The sequence below is a fragment of the Alosa pseudoharengus genome, unplaced genomic scaffold (genome assembly GCF_046254945.1).
Source record: "Alosa pseudoharengus isolate Yale_2024_CS ecotype anadromous, Long Island Sound unplaced genomic scaffold, YU_APseudo_1.1 YU_APseudo_1.1_scf_1, whole genome shotgun sequence".
Lineage (NCBI taxonomy): Eukaryota > Metazoa > Chordata > Actinopteri > Clupeiformes > Clupeidae > Alosa > Alosa pseudoharengus.
The window spans coordinates 7,756,212-7,775,070 of NW_027468564.1; the positions used below are offsets into that span (position 1 = coordinate 7,756,212).

The 18,859-nt window shown below is 40.1% G+C and overlaps 1 pseudogene; it reads left to right on the forward strand.

Moving 5' to 3' along the window:
* LOC143116791 (uncharacterized) overlaps positions 1 to 18,859 on the forward strand; it is a 65,097-nt pseudogene that overhangs the window by 42,866 nt on the left and 3,372 nt on the right.

Here is an 18,859-nt window from a genome sequence, read left to right on the forward strand (position 1 = left end):
CCAAAGGGAAATTCAAGGTCTGTACGGCTGTATATGGGACTTATGTTTTTTCCTTTTCTCTGTTTGTGTTTCCTCTTATTAGTTTACCTGTTGCGCGCCTCTCTGTATTGCCCATTGTGGATACTGACATGTTTTCAATGCGTTCTGTATGTGTTGCTCCTCCTGTGCCCTGTCCTTGGGATCCATTGTTAAAGCTGCCCGTTCTTGTAGTGTTCTAACCACTGATAGTTTATGTGCAACTGGATGCTCTGATGTCCAAAGTAGGTATTGATCTGTGTGCGTCGGTTTCCTATAGATTTTTATTTTGATGTCTCCTTCAATCGTGTGGTGGATTTTTATGTCCAAAAAAGCTATGGACCTGTCTATGTCTTCTTCATGTGTGAACTTTATGTTGCCAGTGTGGTCAATGGAATTGAGGTGATCTGTGAGTTCTTGTGTATGTCCTCTCTTTACCTTTTCCAAAATGTCATCCACGTATCGCCTGTACTTCTCCGGTGCGGATGTTATTGCTTCCTTCTCCAGGTGTTCCATGAAAAAGCCATCTGTGCCTGTGTTGACACTCACACATCACATTCTAGCTGACCATTTTACCACAAATCACAAGCTGGACAAATATAAACATCTTCATTGCTGTAGGAGAAGAAAGAGAGATTATACGTTAAACAATTTTCTTCAATTACAGGAACTGTCCAAATGATCACAGCTGGGAAGAGTACTGTTGCTGATTCAGATTCCAACACAAATAAGAGAACATTTTCCAGAGGAAAGTCATATTATTGTACTGAGTGTGGAAAGACTTTCACTCAGGTGTCTAATCTCAAGAGACACGAGAGAATCCATACTGGGGAAAAGCCATACGCGTGTTCTACGTGTGGGAAGAGTTTCAGAAGCAGCATTGAGGTCACTATCCATCAGAGAACACATACTGCAGATAAGCCACATCAGTGCTCAGAGTGTGGAAAGACTTTTACTCAGGTGGGTCATCTCAAGGAACACCAGAGAATCCATACTGGGGAAAAGCCATATCAGTGTTCAACATGTGGGAAGAGTTTCAGAACCAACACTGAGGTCACTATCCACATTAGAACACATACAGGAGAAAAGCCATATCACTGTTCAGAGTGTGGAAAGACTTTTGCTCGGGTGTATAATCTCAAGATCCACCAGAGGATCCATACTGGGGAAAAGCCATATCAGTGTGTTACATGTGGGAAGAGTTTCATAACCAACAAACACCTTACTGTCCATCAGAGAACACACACTGCAGAAAGACCAAAACAGTGCTCAGAGTGTGGAAAGACATTTACTAAGTTGTGTCATCTCAAGATACACCAGAGGATTCATACTGGGGAAAAGCCGTACATATGTCCCACATGTGGGAAGAGTTTCAGACATGATTTTTCTTTCAGCCGTCATAAAATGATCCTTGTAAGGTAAAAATGAACACCTGTGTTCTCAGGGCCAGATGCTCTAACGCTTTTGTGCCCACTTCAGCTGAGCCGAGCTGTGTCAAATTGCGCATTTCTGTATCATACATATCCATTCATAGGAGGGTCAGGGGAAAGTGGGAGTTTATTATTGTGCTACCTGTGATAAGATTTTCAAAATAAACTAAAACATACCGTACCATACTGTACATACCAGAGACAAAGACACAAGGAGCCATAGTGGGGGAAGGCCAAAGCAGTTTACTACACTTTCATGTTCATGTTCTGTCTTGACCTACATGCTAACAGTAAAATGCTTGATGGTGACTTCCTATCTGGTTACGAGTTTGTTGCTGTGTGTGAGATAAGTGCTGAAAAATCTGGTGTTTGGAACAAAAATACATATTTGTATTTGGAAAACAATTGGATGTCCCATAACTTCCTCCAGGTCAACAATAAAAACCGAGGTAATTATTTTTTGGTAAACATGAAGATAGAATAAAATTGCCACCATTCTGGACACAAAGGCCTTAAAGCCTATTCATTTTTAATTGAATGTTTTATCTAATATTTTTTCTATGGTTTTATTCATTTTTTGTGAAGCACATTGGGTTGCCTTGCGGTATAAAATGTGTTATATGAACAAATTTGCCTGCCTTGCCTTGCATTGAGAGGCTTTCATGCAAAAAGTCCATTGGTGTTTTAAAATTGAGGTTGTATTAGTGTACTGTAGTCATGTAGGTTTTACCTACCACAGCTTCTGTGGTGGAATAACATCCAAGCTATACCACAAATACAATCTTTCTTTTGTTGTGGCATGCTCAGTTTACACAATTGCAGCCCACCCCCACCTGCAGTGTCCTAACCCCATCACCAACCAGTTCACACCTCCACCCCACCTGCAGTCTCCTACCCCACCTGCAGTTCACAACTCCACCCCCACCTGCAGTCTCCTACCCCCATCACCAACCAGTTCACACCTCCACCCCACCTGCAGTCTCCTACCCCCATCACTCACCAGTTCACACCTCCACCCCCACCTGCAGTCTCCTACCCCCATCACCAACCAGTTCACACCTCCACCCCACTCTCACATTCCCTCCTTAGTGGACTTCACGCAGATTGACCCATGACCACGCCCACCTACCATTATACATTTACATATTGCATTCACATGGTCATGTTTTACCCATAATCCTTTGTCCTTATCATTTGCATTGCAAATGCTGTATTCTTGCAGCTGATTGGGTAAAAAGGACTCCAGGATGGCAACAGGTCAGATAAAGGTCCTATAGCAGAGGGTGGTTGTCACAGGGTGCTGTGGAAGTACAGTGTGTATTATCAACAGGACAACTATACTGAAGTTTGAGAGGATTTCCTTAGCACAGCAGAACTTAAGTCTGAAATGACAGAACTACTAATACCAGTGAAGGAGATCAAAGAAGAAGACTTTGATGATTTCCTCCGTGAACATATTTTGGCCAGTAAATTGGAAGATAAGACTGTACTGGAACATGACTTTAAGATTGAGATACAAGCATCATCAACCTGCAGAGAAGAGGAGTTCACACCAGTGGACATTAAAGAGGAAAATGATTCTGATTCTGGAGAAAATGATGACCATGATGACTCCTCTACTACAAGTAAGATACTTAAAAGTTTGTATTAGTAAAACCTGAATGCTTGATGACTTATTCTTCATTTTTTATATTAGATTTCATGTGAATACTTAAATCATTGCACATGATTTGTTTCATCATTGCAAGACATTTGTTGTTTGTCTTCTGCCTTGGACTTCATGTATCTGTGTCTGTGTTGACACTCATATATCATATTCTAGCTGACCATTTTACCACAAATCACAAGCTGGACAAATATAAACATCTTCATTGCTGTAGGAGAAGAAAGAGAGAGATTATATGTTAAACAATTTTCTTCAATTACAGGAACTGTCCAAATGATCACAGCTGGACAGAGTACCGTTGCTGGTTCAGATATCAACACAAATAAGAGAACACATTCCAGAGGAAAGTCATATTATTGTACTGAGTGTGGAAAGACTTTCACTCAGGTGACACATTTTAAGAGACACCTGAGGATCCATACTGGGGAAAAGCCATACCCGTGTTCTACGTGTGGGAAGAGTTTCAGAAGCAGCATTGAGGTCACTATCCATCAGAGAACACATACTGGAGAAAAGCCATATCAGTGTTCAGAGTGTGGAAAGACTTTTCGTCAGATTTGTACTCTGAAGTCACACCAGAAAATCCATACGGGAGAAAAGCCATATCAGTGTTCAGATTGTGGAAAGACTTTCACTCAGGTGTTTAATCTCAAGATCCACCAGAGGACCCATACTGGGGAAAAGCCATATCAGTGTGCTTCATGTGGGAAGAGTTTCATAACCAACATGCAGCTTGCTGACCATCAGAGAACACACACTGGAGAAAAACCATATCAGTGCTCAAAGTGTGGAAAGACTTTTACTAAGTTGGGTCATCTCAAGAGACACCAGAGAATCCATACTGGGGAAAAGCCATATCACTGTTCAGAGTGTGGAAAGACTTTCACTCAGGTGTATAATCTCAAGAGACACCAGAGAATCCATACTGGGGAAAAGCCATATCAGTGTTCTACGTGGGAAGAGTTTCAGAAGCAGCATTGAGGTCACTATCCATCAGAAAACACATACTGCAGAAAAGCCATATCAGTGCTCAGAGTGTGGAAAGACGTTTACTCAGTTGGGTCATCTCAAGAAACACCAGAGGATCCATACTGGGGAAAAGCCGTACATATGCCCCACACGTGGGAAGAGTTTCAGACACGGGTGTTCTTTCAGCCGTCATAAAATGATCCATAAGAGGTAAAAATGAACAACAGTGTTCTCAGGGCCAGATGCACTGATGCTTTTGTGCCTACTTCAGCCGAGCCGAGCTGTGTCAAATTGCACATTTCTGTATCATACGTATGCATTCCTAGGAGGGTCAGGGGAAAGTGGGAGTTTATTACTGTGCTACCTGTGATATGATTTTCAAGATAAACTAAAACATACCGTACCATACTGTACATACCAGAGACAAAGACACAAGGAGCCATAGTGGGGGAAGCCCAAAGCAGTTTACTACACGTTCATGTTTCTGTTCTGTCTTGACCTACATGCTAATAGTAAAATGTTTGATTTTGACTTCCTATCTGGTTACGAGTTTGTTCCTGTGTGTGAGATAAGTGCTGAAAATAAAAGCTGGTTTTAGGAACAAATGATGTGAATTGTATTTTCTTCATGTGTGCTCATCATGTGAGGTGGAGAATTCCCACCATTTGATAATGTGCATAATGCCAAACACGTTATGGTTTCATTCTCATGTAGTTCCACCCTGAAGGGACCTATTTCCCGATAGTGACAAGTGTTCTATACATTATCCCTCATATTACACGGTACACGTTTTGAATTATTATTCATGCGCACCTGGATGTCATTGGCGACATTGGCGACCTGGATGTCAGTGCAACATTAGCTGCATCTTCTCAATCACATAACTAAAACCGTTACTATATGGTTATACAAATAAAATACCAAAAAACAACTAAGTAGCAACGTTGTGCAAAAAGAACAATGCCACCATAATACAATGCTTTTTTTATGTTTAACGTTAGGGGAGTGTTACTTTGCCTGTTAGTAAGTAAGTAAGTAAAGTTTATTTATAGAGCACTCATTTAACCACAATTTGCACTGACCAAAGTGCTGTATATAGTGCATTAGCTAAAAACATAGAGAGCGGAGACTGAGAGCCTGTCTCCTCAGTGTGTGACCTCACAAATACACTTCTGGAAGAATGGTCAAATATTCCCATAAAAGCCTTTCCAGAAGAGTTGAAGCTGTTATAGCTGCAAAGGGTGGACCGACGTCATATTAATCCCTATGGATTAAGAATGGGATGTCCCTTAACCCTTAGAACCCTAAGCTGTTTTAGGGCATTTTCACTACCTTTATTACAAAGGATTTATTCTGGTCATTGTAAGTGCCACACACACATATTATATATTGTTTTTTTCAGCAGAGTCTAGGCTATCCAGATCTGCCATCATTTCATGTAGTATTAGTACATGATTTTATAGCATTGATTTTATTTTGATTTTTAAAGAATGAAAAAAATAAAAACCGTATTATAAAAATTCTTATATTTTGTATATATATATATATATATATATATACATACTCTTTTGAGTCTCTTTTGAAATTTGGTCTCTGCATTTATCCCAATTAGTGAAACACACTCAGCACACAGTGAAGTGAAGCACACACTAATCCCGGCGCAGTGAGCTGCCTGCAACAACAGCGGTGCTCGGGGAGCAGTGAGGGGTTAGGTGCCTTGCTCAAGGGCACTTCAGCCATGCCTACTGGTTGGGGTTCGAACTAGCAACCCTCTGGTTAGAAGTCTGAAGCTAACCAGTAGGCCACGGCTGCCCCAAAGGGAAATTCAAGGTCTGTACGGCTGTATATGGGACTTATGTTTTTTCCTTTTCTCTGTTTGTGTTTCCTCTTATTAGTTTACCTGTTGCGCGCCTCTCTGTATTGCCCATTGTGGATACTGACATGTTTTCAATGCGTTCTGTATGTGTTGCTCCTCCTGTGCCCTGTCCTTGGGATCCATTGTTAAAGCTGCCCGTTCTTGTAGTGTTCTAACCACTGATAGTTTATGTGCAACTGGATGCTCTGATGTCCAAAGTAGGTATTGATCTGTGTGCGTCGGTTTCCTATAGATTTTTATTTTGATGTCTCCTTCAATCGTGTGGTGGATTTTTATGTCCAAAAAAGCTATGGACCTGTCTATGTCTTCTTCATGTGTGAACTTTATGTTGCCAGTGTGGTCAATGGAATTGAGGTGATCTGTGAGTTCTTGTGTATGTCCTCTCTTTACCTTTTCCAAAATGTCATCCACGTATCGCCTGTACTTCTCCGGTGCGGATGTTATTGCTTCCTTCTCCAGGTGTTCCATGAAAAAGCCATCTGTGCCTGTGTTGACACTCACACATCACATTCTAGCTGACCATTTTACCACAAATCACAAGCTGGACAAATATAAACATCTTCATTGCTGTAGGAGAAGAAAGAGAGATTATACGTTAAACAATTTTCTTCAATTACAGGAACTGTCCAAATGATCACAGCTGGGAAGAGTACTGTTGCTGATTCAGATTCCAACACAAATAAGAGAACATTTTCCAGAGGAAAGTCATATTATTGTACTGAGTGTGGAAAGACTTTCACTCAGGTGTCTAATCTCAAGAGACACGAGAGAATCCATACTGGGGAAAAGCCATACGCGTGTTCTACGTGTGGGAAGAGTTTCAGAAGCAGCATTGAGGTCACTATCCATCAGAGAACACATACTGCAGATAAGCCACATCAGTGCTCAGAGTGTGGAAAGACTTTTACTCAGGTGGGTCATCTCAAGGAACACCAGAGAATCCATACTGGGGAAAAGCCATATCAGTGTTCAACATGTGGGAAGAGTTTCAGAACCAACACTGAGGTCACTATCCACATTAGAACACATACAGGAGAAAAGCCATATCACTGTTCAGAGTGTGGAAAGACTTTTGCTCGGGTGTATAATCTCAAGATCCACCAGAGGATCCATACTGGGGAAAAGCCATATCAGTGTGTTACATGTGGGAAGAGTTTCATAACCAACAAACACCTTACTGTCCATCAGAGAACACACACTGCAGAAAGACCAAAACAGTGCTCAGAGTGTGGAAAGACATTTACTAAGTTGTGTCATCTCAAGATACACCAGAGGATTCATACTGGGGAAAAGCCGTACATATGTCCCACATGTGGGAAGAGTTTCAGACATGATTTTTCTTTCAGCCGTCATAAAATGATCCTTGTAAGGTAAAAATGAACACCTGTGTTCTCAGGGCCAGATGCTCTAACGCTTTTGTGCCCACTTCAGCTGAGCCGAGCTGTGTCAAATTGCGCATTTCTGTATCATACATATCCATTCATAGGAGGGTCAGGGGAAAGTGGGAGTTTATTATTGTGCTACCTGTGATAAGATTTTCAAAATAAACTAAAACATACCGTACCATACTGTACATACCAGAGACAAAGACACAAGGAGCCATAGTGGGGGAAGGCCAAAGCAGTTTACTACACTTTCATGTTCATGTTCTGTCTTGACCTACATGCTAACAGTAAAATGCTTGATGGTGACTTCCTATCTGGTTACGAGTTTGTTGCTGTGTGTGAGATAAGTGCTGAAAAATCTGGTGTTTGGAACAAAAATACATATTTGTATTTGGAAAACAATTGGATGTCCCATAACTTCCTCCAGGTCAACAATAAAAACCGAGGTAATTATTTTTTGGTAAACATGAAGATAGAATAAAATTGCCACCATTCTGGACACAAAGGCCTTAAAGCCTATTCATTTTTAATTGAATGTTTTATCTAATATTTTTTCTATGGTTTTATTCATTTTTTGTGAAGCACATTGGGTTGCCTTGCGGTATAAAATGTGTTATATGAACAAATTTGCCTGCCTTGCCTTGCATTGAGAGGCTTTCATGCAAAAAGTCCATTGGTGTTTTAAAATTGAGGTTGTATTAGTGTACTGTAGTCATGTAGGTTTTACCTACCACAGCTTCTGTGGTGGAATAACATCCAAGCTATACCACAAATACAATCTTTCTTTTGTTGTGGCATGCTCAGTTTACACAATTGCAGCCCACCCCCACCTGCAGTGTCCTAACCCCATCACCAACCAGTTCACACCTCCACCCCACCTGCAGTCTCCTACCCCACCTGCAGTTCACAACTCCACCCCCACCTGCAGTCTCCTACCCCCATCACCAACCAGTTCACACCTCCACCCCACCTGCAGTCTCCTACCCCCATCACTCACCAGTTCACACCTCCACCCCCACCTGCAGTCTCCTACCCCCATCACCAACCAGTTCACACCTCCACCCCACTCTCACATTCCCTCCTTAGTGGACTTCACGCAGATTGACCCATGACCACGCCCACCTACCATTATACATTTACATATTGCATTCACATGGTCATGTTTTACCCATAATCCTTTGTCCTTATCATTTGCATTGCAAATGCTGTATTCTTGCAGCTGATTGGGTAAAAAGGACTCCAGGATGGCAACAGGTCAGATAAAGGTCCTATAGCAGAGGGTGGTTGTCACAGGGTGCTGTGGAAGTACAGTGTGTATTATCAACAGGACAACTATACTGAAGTTTGAGAGGATTTCCTTAGCACAGCAGAACTTAAGTCTGAAATGACAGAACTACTAATACCAGTGAAGGAGATCAAAGAAGAAGACTTTGATGATTTCCTCCGTGAACATATTTTGGCCAGTAAATTGGAAGATAAGACTGTACTGGAACATGACTTTAAGATTGAGATACAAGCATCATCAACCTGCAGAGAAGAGGAGTTCACACCAGTGGACATTAAAGAGGAAAATGATTCTGATTCTGGAGAAAATGATGACCATGATGACTCCTCTACTACAAGTAAGATACTTAAAAGTTTGTATTAGTAAAACCTGAATGCTTGATGACTTATTCTTCATTTTTTATATTAGATTTCATGTGAATACTTAAATCATTGCACATGATTTGTTTCATCATTGCAAGACATTTGTTGTTTGTCTTCTGCCTTGGACTTCATGTATCTGTGTCTGTGTTGACACTCATTTATCATATTCTAGCTGACCATTTTACCACAAATCACAAGCTGGACAAATATAAACATCTTCATTGCTGTAGGAGAAGAAAGAGAGAGATTATATGTTAAACAATTTTCTTCAATTACAGGAACTGTCCAAATGATCACAGCTGGACAGAGTACCGTTGCTGGTTCAGATATCAACACAAATAAGAGAACACATTCCAGAGGAAAGTCATATTATTGTACTGAGTGTGGAAAGACTTTCACTCAGGTGACACATTTTAAGAGACACCTGAGGATCCATACTGGGGAAAAGCCATACCCGTGTTCTACGTGTGGGAAGAGTTTCAGAAGCAGCATTGAGGTCACTATCCATCAGAGAACACATACTGGAGAAAAGCCATATCAGTGTTCAGAGTGTGGAAAGACTTTTCGTCAGATTTGTACTCTGAAGTCACACCAGAAAATCCATACGGGAGAAAAGCCATATCAGTGTTCAGATTGTGGAAAGACTTTCACTCAGGTGTTTAATCTCAAGATCCACCAGAGGACCCATACTGGGGAAAAGCCATATCAGTGTGCTTCATGTGGGAAGAGTTTCATAACCAACATGCAGCTTGCTGACCATCAGAGAACACACACTGGAGAAAAAACATATCAGTGCTCAAAGTGTGGAAAGACTTTTACTAAGTTGGGTCATCTCAAGAGACACCAGAGAATCCATACTGGGGAAAAGCCATATCACTGTTCAGAGTGTGGAAAGACTTTCACTCAGGTGTATAATCTCAAGAGACACCAGAGAATCCATACTGGGGAAAAGCCATATCAGTGTTCTACGTGGGAAGAGTTTCAGAAGCAGCATTGAGGTCACTATCCATCAGAAAACACATACTGCAGAAAAGCCATATCAGTGCTCAGAGTGTGGAAAGACGTTTACTCAGTTGGGTCATCTCAAGAAACACCAGAGGATCCATACTGGGGAAAAGCCGTACATATGCCCCACACGTGGGAAGAGTTTCAGACACGGGTGTTCTTTCAGCCGTCATAAAATGATCCATAAGAGGTAAAAATGAACAACAGTGTTCTCAGGGCCAGATGCACTGATGCTTTTGTGCCCACTTCAGCCGAGCCGAGCTGTGTCAAATTGCACATTTCTGTATCATACGTATGCATTCCTAGGAGGGTCAGGGGAAAGTGGGAGTTTATTACTGTGCTACCTGTGATATGATTTTCAAGATAAACTAAAACATACCGTACCATACTGTACATACCAGAGACAAAGACACAAGGAGCCATAGTGGGGGAAGCCCAAAGCAGTTTACTACACGTTCATGTTTCTGTTCTGTCTTGACCTACATGCTAATAGTAAAATGTTTGATTTTGACTTCCTATCTGGTTACGAGTTTGTTCCTGTGTGTGAGATAAGTGCTGAAAATAAAAGCTGGTTTTAGGAACAAATGATGTGAATTGTATTTTCTTCATGTGTGCTCATCATGTGAGGTGGATAATTCCCACCATTTGATAATGTGCATAATGCCAAACACGTTATGGTTTCATTCTCATGTAGTTCCACCCTGAAGGGACCTATTTCCCGATAGTGACAAGTGTTCTATACATTATCCCTCATATTACACGGTACACGTTTTGAATTATTATTCATGCGCACCTGGATGTCATTGGCGACATTGGCGACCTGGATGTCAGTGCAACATTAGCTGCATCTTCTCAATCACATAACTAAAACCGTTACTATATGGTTATACAAATAAAATACCAAAAAACAACTAAGTAGCAACGTTGTGCAAAAAGAACAATGCCACCATAATACAATGCTTTTTTTATGTTTAACGTTAGGGGAGTGTTACTTTGCCTGTTAGTAAGTAAGTAAGTAAAGTTTATTTATAGAGCACTCATTTAACCACAATTTGCACTGACCAAAGTGCTGTATATAGTGCATTAGCTAAAAACATAGAGAGCGGAGACTGAGAGCCTGTCTCCTCAGTGTGTGACCTCACAAATACACTTCTGGAAGAATGGTCAAATATTCCCATAAAAGCCTTTCCAGAAGAGTTGAAGCTGTTATAGCTGCAAAGGGTGGACCGACGTCATATTAATCCCTATGGATTAAGAATGGGATGTCCCTTAACCCTTAGAACCCTAAGCTGTTTTAGGGCATTTTCACTACCTTTATTCATAAGGATTTATTCTGGTCATTGTAAGTGCCACACACACATATTATATATTGTTTTTTTCAGCAGAGTCTAGGATATCCAGATCTGCCATCATTTCATGTATTATTAGTACATGATTTTATAGCATTGATTTTAATTTGATTTTTAAAGAATTAAAATATAAAAACCGTATTATAAAAATTCTTATATTTTGTATATTATATACTCTTTTGAGTCTCTTTTGAAATTTGGTCTCTGCATTTATCCCAATTAGTGAAACACACTCAGCACACAGTGAAGTGAAGCACACACTAATCCCGGCGCAGTGAGCTGCCTGCAACAACAGCGGTGCTCGGGGAGCAGTGAGGGGTTAGGTGCCTTGCTCAAGGGCACTTCAGCCATGCCTACTGGTTGGGGTTCGAACCAGCAACCCTCCGGTTAGAAGTCTGAAGCTAACCAGTAGGCCACGGCTGCCCCAAGGGGAAATTCAAGGTCTGTACGGCTGTACAGCTCCTCTGCTCTCCCATTTGTGTCCCTTATGTTTTTTCCTTTTCTCTGTTTGTGTTTCCTAGTTTACCTGTTGCCTGCCTCTCTGTATTGCCCATTGTGGATACTGACATGTTTTCAATGCGTTCTGTATGTGTTGCTCCTCCTGTGCCCTGTCCTTGGGATCCATTGTTAAAGCTGCCCGTTCTTGTAGTGTTCTAACTGATAGTTTATGTGCAACTGGATGCTCTGATGTCCAAAGTAGGTATTGATCGATCTGTGTGCGTCGGTTTCCTATAGATTTTTATTTTGATGTCTCCTTCAATCGTGTGGTGGATTTTTATGGCCAAAAAAGCTATGGACCTGTCTATCTCTTCTTCATGTGTGAACTTTATGTTGCCGGTGTGGTCAATGGAATTGAGGTGATCTGTAAGTTCTTGTGTATGTCCTCTCTTTACCTTTTCCAAAATGTCATCCATGTATCGCCTGTACTTCTCCGGTGCGGATGTTATTGCTTCCTTCTCCAGGTGTTCCATGAAAAAGCCACACATTATGGCTGATAGTGGATCTCCCATGGCGAATCCCTCTTTCTGCATGTATATCTTTGTGCAGAACTGAAAATAAGTTAAGGTGGCGATGAAGTGGAGTAATTGACTGAGGTCTTGTACTGTCAAATTTGTGCGTTTCTTAAGGTTTTTGTCCTTTTGTAGGTGTTGCTGTACTATTTCCAGGGTTGCTTCTACTGGTGTTCTGATGAAGAGTGAGACAACGTCATGTGATATTAATATTTCGTCCTTACACACTTTATTATTTTGAAGTTCTTTTGCCAGAGTTTTTGCAATGTTGTTTCGTTTGGCCTAGTAATGGTTTTATTATTTCTGTGTGAGATTTTGATAGGTTGTATGTTACAGACCCGATGCTGTCCACAATCGGGCGTAAAGGTGCTCCTGGTTTTTGAATTTTCAGTGTTCCGGGGTGTTATTCTTGCTGTTAGTATGAGCAGTGTTGGGCAAGTTACTTCAAAAGCGTAATGCATTATTTATTACTTGTTACTGTCATCTCAAAGTAATTTGTTACATTGCAATATTACTGTCTTTGAATTGTAAGGTATTACACTACGTTTACATTACTTTCACCAAAATAACAGGAAATATGGATTTGGTGTTCTCAATAGATATTCATGTGCTCAATGCAGCTCATTACACGGCAGGAGGTGATGTGGTATGGCATAATGACTGAGCTAGGCTTAAGGCTAACAAAAGAACAATATAATGGTTGCAGTTATGGCTTATGGGACAATGTAGGCCCCAAAGGCCAAAGGTCACTCACAACTTAATATAGTAAAATATAACCATAGTGAAATTGTATGTTGACTTTAAATGGTTCTCATCATTGTTGGTCCCTTTCCTTCCACTTACATTGGTGTAGACTTAATGCAAATAGTTTGAGAATAATGGCTACGATCTATCTTTGTCTATAAAAGCAACATTTTAGTTATTCTCGCTGATGAAATGAGAAGTATAGCCTAACCATGTTAGATCTGTTGCATGAATGGCATAGATAACTCAAATTCCCTTTCTAAAGTCATCTAAACAAGGCAATCATATTCCAGGACCAGCATAGATTACTTTTTTAATTCTTGGATAATCTTCTCTGGTGCCAATTGAGCATTTCTCAATTTTGGATTAAAAAGCAAAGTAACTTCAGTTACTGAGAATTGTACAGAGTAAAATATTACTGAAATTGTATTGGTAATGCCTTACATTACAGCATTACAGCAAAAAGCAATGCATTACTGTAATTACATTACTTTTTTAATGCATTACTCCCAACACTGGGTATGAGGTGCTTGTATGACTGCTTATCGATTTTGTTGCTTTCCAGTAATGGTTTCAATCATTTTTTGATTGTGTTTTTCTTGTCTTCTGTGGGGTCTTTCTTGAGAACCTCATCATGTGTTTATGTCTGCTTCATTCATTTTCACTCCCATCACCAACCAGTTCACACCTCCACCCCCACCTGCAGTCTCCTACCCCCATCACCAACCAGTCCACCCCACCTGCAGTCTCCTACCTCCATCACCAATCAGTTCACAACTCCACCCCCACATACTTTCTTTTGTAAAATTTGTGAAGGTTGATGGACAAGTCCACCTGAGGACCATCAGATATTTACATATTGTATTCACATGGAATCGTCCTACGCATAATCCTTTGTCATTATCATTTGCATATCATCATTTGCACTGTATTCTTGCAGCTGATTGGGTAAAATGGACTCCAGGATGCCAACAAGTCAGTTAAAGGTCTTGTAGCAGAGAATGGTTGTTGCTGTGGAAGTACAGTGTATAGTGTTTATGTTATCAACAGGACAAATATACTGTTCTTTGGTCAGATACATAGATTTTGCTACTTTAAACTGAAGGAAATTTGAGAGGATTTCTTTGGCACAGCAGAAGTCTGAAATGGAAAAAACACTAATACCAGTGAAGAAGGAGATCAAAGAAGAAGACTTTGATGATTTCCTCCGTGAACACATTTTGGCCAATAAATTGGAAGATAAAACTGTATTGGAACATAACTCTAAGACAGAGACACAGGTATCATCATCCTGCAGAGAAGAAGAAAGCTCAGCAGAACTTCAGTCTGAAAGGGCAAAACCACTAATACCAGTGAAGAAGGAGATCAAAGAAGACTTTGATGATTTCCTCCGTGAACATATTTTGGCCAGTGAATTGGCAGATAAAACTGTATTGGAACATAACTCTAAGACAGAGACACAGGTATCACCATCCTGCAGAGAAGAAGAAAGCTCAGCAGAACTTCAGTCTGAAATGGCAAAACCACTTATACCAGTGAAGAAGAAGATCACAGAAGACTTTGATGATTTCCTCCGTGAACATATTTTGGCCAGTAAATTGGAAGATAAAACTGTATTGGAACATAACTCTAAGACAGAGACACAGGTATCATCATCCTGCAGAGAAGAAGAAAGCTCAGCAGAACTTCAGTCTGAAATGGCGGAACCACTAATACCAGTGAAGAAGATCAAAGAAGAAGAATTTGATGATTTCCTCCATGAACACATTTTGGCCAGTAAATTGGAAGATAGAACTGTATTGGAACATGACTTTAAGATAGAGACACAGACATCATCAACCTGCAGAGAAGAAGAAAGCTCAGCAGGGGAAATAAAAGCGGAAAATGATTCTGATTCTGGAGAAAATGATGACCATGATGACTCCTCTACTACAAGTAAGATACTTAAAAGTTTGTATTAGTAAAACCTGGATGGTTCATGTCTTATTCTTCGTTTTTTTATATTAGATTTCATGTGAATACTTAAATCATTGCACATGATTTGTTTCATCATTGCAAGACATTTGTTGTTTGTCTTCTGCTTTTGACTTCATGTATCTGTGCCTTCACATATTCCTATTAAGTAAAACCTGAATGGTACTTATTCTTTGTATTAAACATCTTCATTGCTGTAGAAGAAGAAAGAGATATTATATGTCTTAATTATTATTATTATTATTATATTACAGAAGCTGTCCAAATGATCACAACTGGAGAGAGTTCCAATGCTGGTTCTGATCTCAACACAAATAAGAGAACACATTCCAAAGGAAAGTTATATTATTGTACCGAGTGTGGAAAGACTTTTACTCAGGTGACACAATTTAAGAGACACCAGAGGATCCATACTGGGGAAAAGCCATATCAGTGTTCAGAGTGTGATAAGAGTTTCAGAAGCAGCAGAGAGGTTACTATCCATAAGAGAACACATACAGGAGAAAAGCCATATCAGTGTATCAGAGTGTGGAAAGACTTTTAGCACCTGCGATAGTTTCAATAAACACAAGACAACCCATACAGGAGAAAAGGCATGTCAATGTCCAGATTGTGGAAAGACTTTTACTCAGATGGGCTATCTTAAGATACACCAGAGGATCCATACTGGGGAAAAGCCATATATTTGTTCTACATGTGGGAAGTCCTTCCTTCAACTGGGTACTCTCAAGAGACACCAAAGAGTCCATACTCTAAAGTCTCATCAGTGTTCAGAGTGTGGTATGACTTTTACTCTGGTAGCACATCTCAAGTGGCACCAGAAAACCCATAATTTTATGACTTGAAAGACTTTTATTCACCTGAGACACATGATACAATCGTCACTGAACAGCTTCTAGGATTAGAATGGTGGGAGGGGCTGTGATTCCAGATTCCATTTAGAAAAAATGTTCATAAATGCAGGTATTTATCCATTAGACATTGGTTAGGTACCTCATAGGTGTATTAAAAAAAACATTGGTTCAGTTTAATGGATTTTTCTGTGCTGTCTTTACCTGCATGTATTTTTTATATTGTAGTTTGTTATTGTTTTGAGTCTGTTCCTTTTCTCTAATGAAATTAGTTTTGAAAATAACAGCTGATTTTTGGAACAATTTTTTGGAACCAAGTTAAAATGCAGTGACTTACTTACTTGGAATATAGACATGTAGGAATATATTTACACATGAAGGTATGAATGCTGCATAAAACAAACACACACACACACACACACACACACACACACATTTCAGTTCACACCTCCACCCTTCTCTGTGAAGTTTTTTTAATGCCTGACCTGGGCCCCCTGAGGACCATCAGCTGTGTGAATAGGGTTCCTTCCCATTATCCTAATCATTCTCATTTGCATAGCTGGTTCGTTTAGAGCCTCTTTCTTAATGCTTTTAAAAATTTCATATTTTTGTAGGTCTTATACCCTTAACACCATAAATGCGATCTAACAGTGGTAAATGACAAATATGAACCATAAATGATGTCTATATCATTGGTAATTGATTTGATTGATTGATTGATTGATTGATTGTTTGTTAATTATTTACATAAATTGTTATGGCTGTATTAGTATTAAAGCCTAATAATGTGGTGGGTCCACCTGACCCAAGAGCATTGTCTGTGTAACGGTTTCAATCACAGATATGTGGGCAACATGCTCCCAGTATCGAAAATAAAGCTGCAGTCTCACACAAGTTGTCTTGGAGTAATTTTGACCACATAAATGGCGACGAGGATGGGATTACCTATCACTGAGGCACAGTGAGGAGGACCAATGGCGCAGGACCCCAACCATGTCGACTGGAGGGAGATCTCTTTGTGATCTTGGTAGAAGGCCGTCATCGGCAACAAACACTGCTCTGCGGCACCCAGCCTGGCCAGAGGAAATCCTCCTGTGTCTCGGATATGGTAATGACCGGATTTGGTAGTCACAGACAACTTGGTGGTGAGTCCCTGATTTTACACTTTTTAAGTTGGTAAAATAGGGAAGGCCTGTCCTACCCATTAGAGAGGTAGTGGTTGTGTACACAGTTTTCCTACCTGTGATGGAGGTAGAGGGTTTTCCTGCCTAAGGTTGAGGCAGAAGAGTGCACTATTTCCTGCCAGTGATAGTGGTAGTGGCTTTACTGCCTATGTGTAGGTAGTAGTTTTTGTTATTTAAAAATAGGCCTGAACACATTGGCTAGTCCAAAATACCTATAAAAGATTTAGAAATACCCCAGAAACATGTACATATACTATATGGAAATAAAAAAAACATATTTTGTATTGGAGTATGGATGCAAAAATTAGATTTTCCTTTCCTATCACCTACATGTGGATGATATTGGAGGGTCTTGCTCAGTGGGAATCTTTACACTGTCATATAGTAAAATGCACCCTACATTAGGAGCACAAAATAAACTATAAACACAATTAACTTGATTTAAAAAGCTTTATTCACATTTTGCACGTCCCAACTTTTTATGGTTGTAGAATAGAGCTTACATTAAACTCACAAAATAATCTAAAAGGACATTTCACTTGATTAAAAAAAACTTTATTTGTGTTCCAAAATTAGCAGTTTATTTTAACTGCATAAAAAACAGCATCAGAGTGTTCTAAACAAATTAAGCTTTTTCCCCTCTCTTGGTGACTTTTGGCTAAAGATACAGTATGGACCATCTGGTGTCTTTTGAGATTACTCACACTAGTAAAAGCCCTTTCACATAGAACATTGATATGGCTATTATCCCCAGTATGGATGCCGGGTATTTAGAGAAACAAATACCCCCCCCCCCCCCTCCCTAGATGAGTACACTCATCTGGCTTTTCCCCAGTATAGAACTTCTGGTGTCTCTTCAGATTACCTACAATAGGTCTTTCCACACTCTGTACACTTATACAACTACCCGATATGGATCATATTGTCAGGATCCTGCAGGGTCTGATTGACTTTGTGCCACCCGTTTGTTCGCTTTTGCTGTTCCCCATGTCCTCTCCATCAGAGGATCCATACAGAAGAAAAGCCACATCTGTGTGATACATGTGGGGCGTCCTTCCGTGAACTGGGTTCTCTCAAGACTCAGCAGAGAGTCCATACTCTAAAGTCTCATCAGTGCTCAGAGTGTGGTATGACTTTTACTCTGGTACCTCATCTCAAGTGGCACCAGAAAACCCATAATTTTATGACTTGAAAAACTTTTATTGATCTGGGACATACAATTGTACAATTGTCACTGAACAGCTTCTAGAATTAGAATGGTGTGAGGGGCTTCCAGATTTCATTTAGTGAAAATGTTCATAAATGCAGGTATGTATCCATTACACATTGATTAGGCACCTCATAGGTGTAATAAAAAAAAAACATTGATTCAGTCTAATGGTTTTTCTGTGCTGTCTTTACCTGTATGTATTTTTTTTATTGTGAACTTCTTGGTAGTTTTCAATGTATTCCTCGGAGGGTCAGGGGAAAGTGGGAGTTTATTACTGTGCTACCTGTGATAAGATTTTCAAGAAAAACTAAAACAAACCGTACCATACTGTACATACCAAAGACAACCCACAAGGAGCCATAGTGGGGAAAAGCCAAAGCAGTTTACTACACGTTCATGTTTCTGTTCTTTCTTGACCTGCATGCTAATAGTAAAATATTTGATGGTGACTTCCTATTTGGTTACGAGTTTGTTCCTGTGTGTGAGATAAGTGCTGAAAAAGCTGGTGTTTGGAAAAAACATAAATATTTGTTTTTGGAAAACA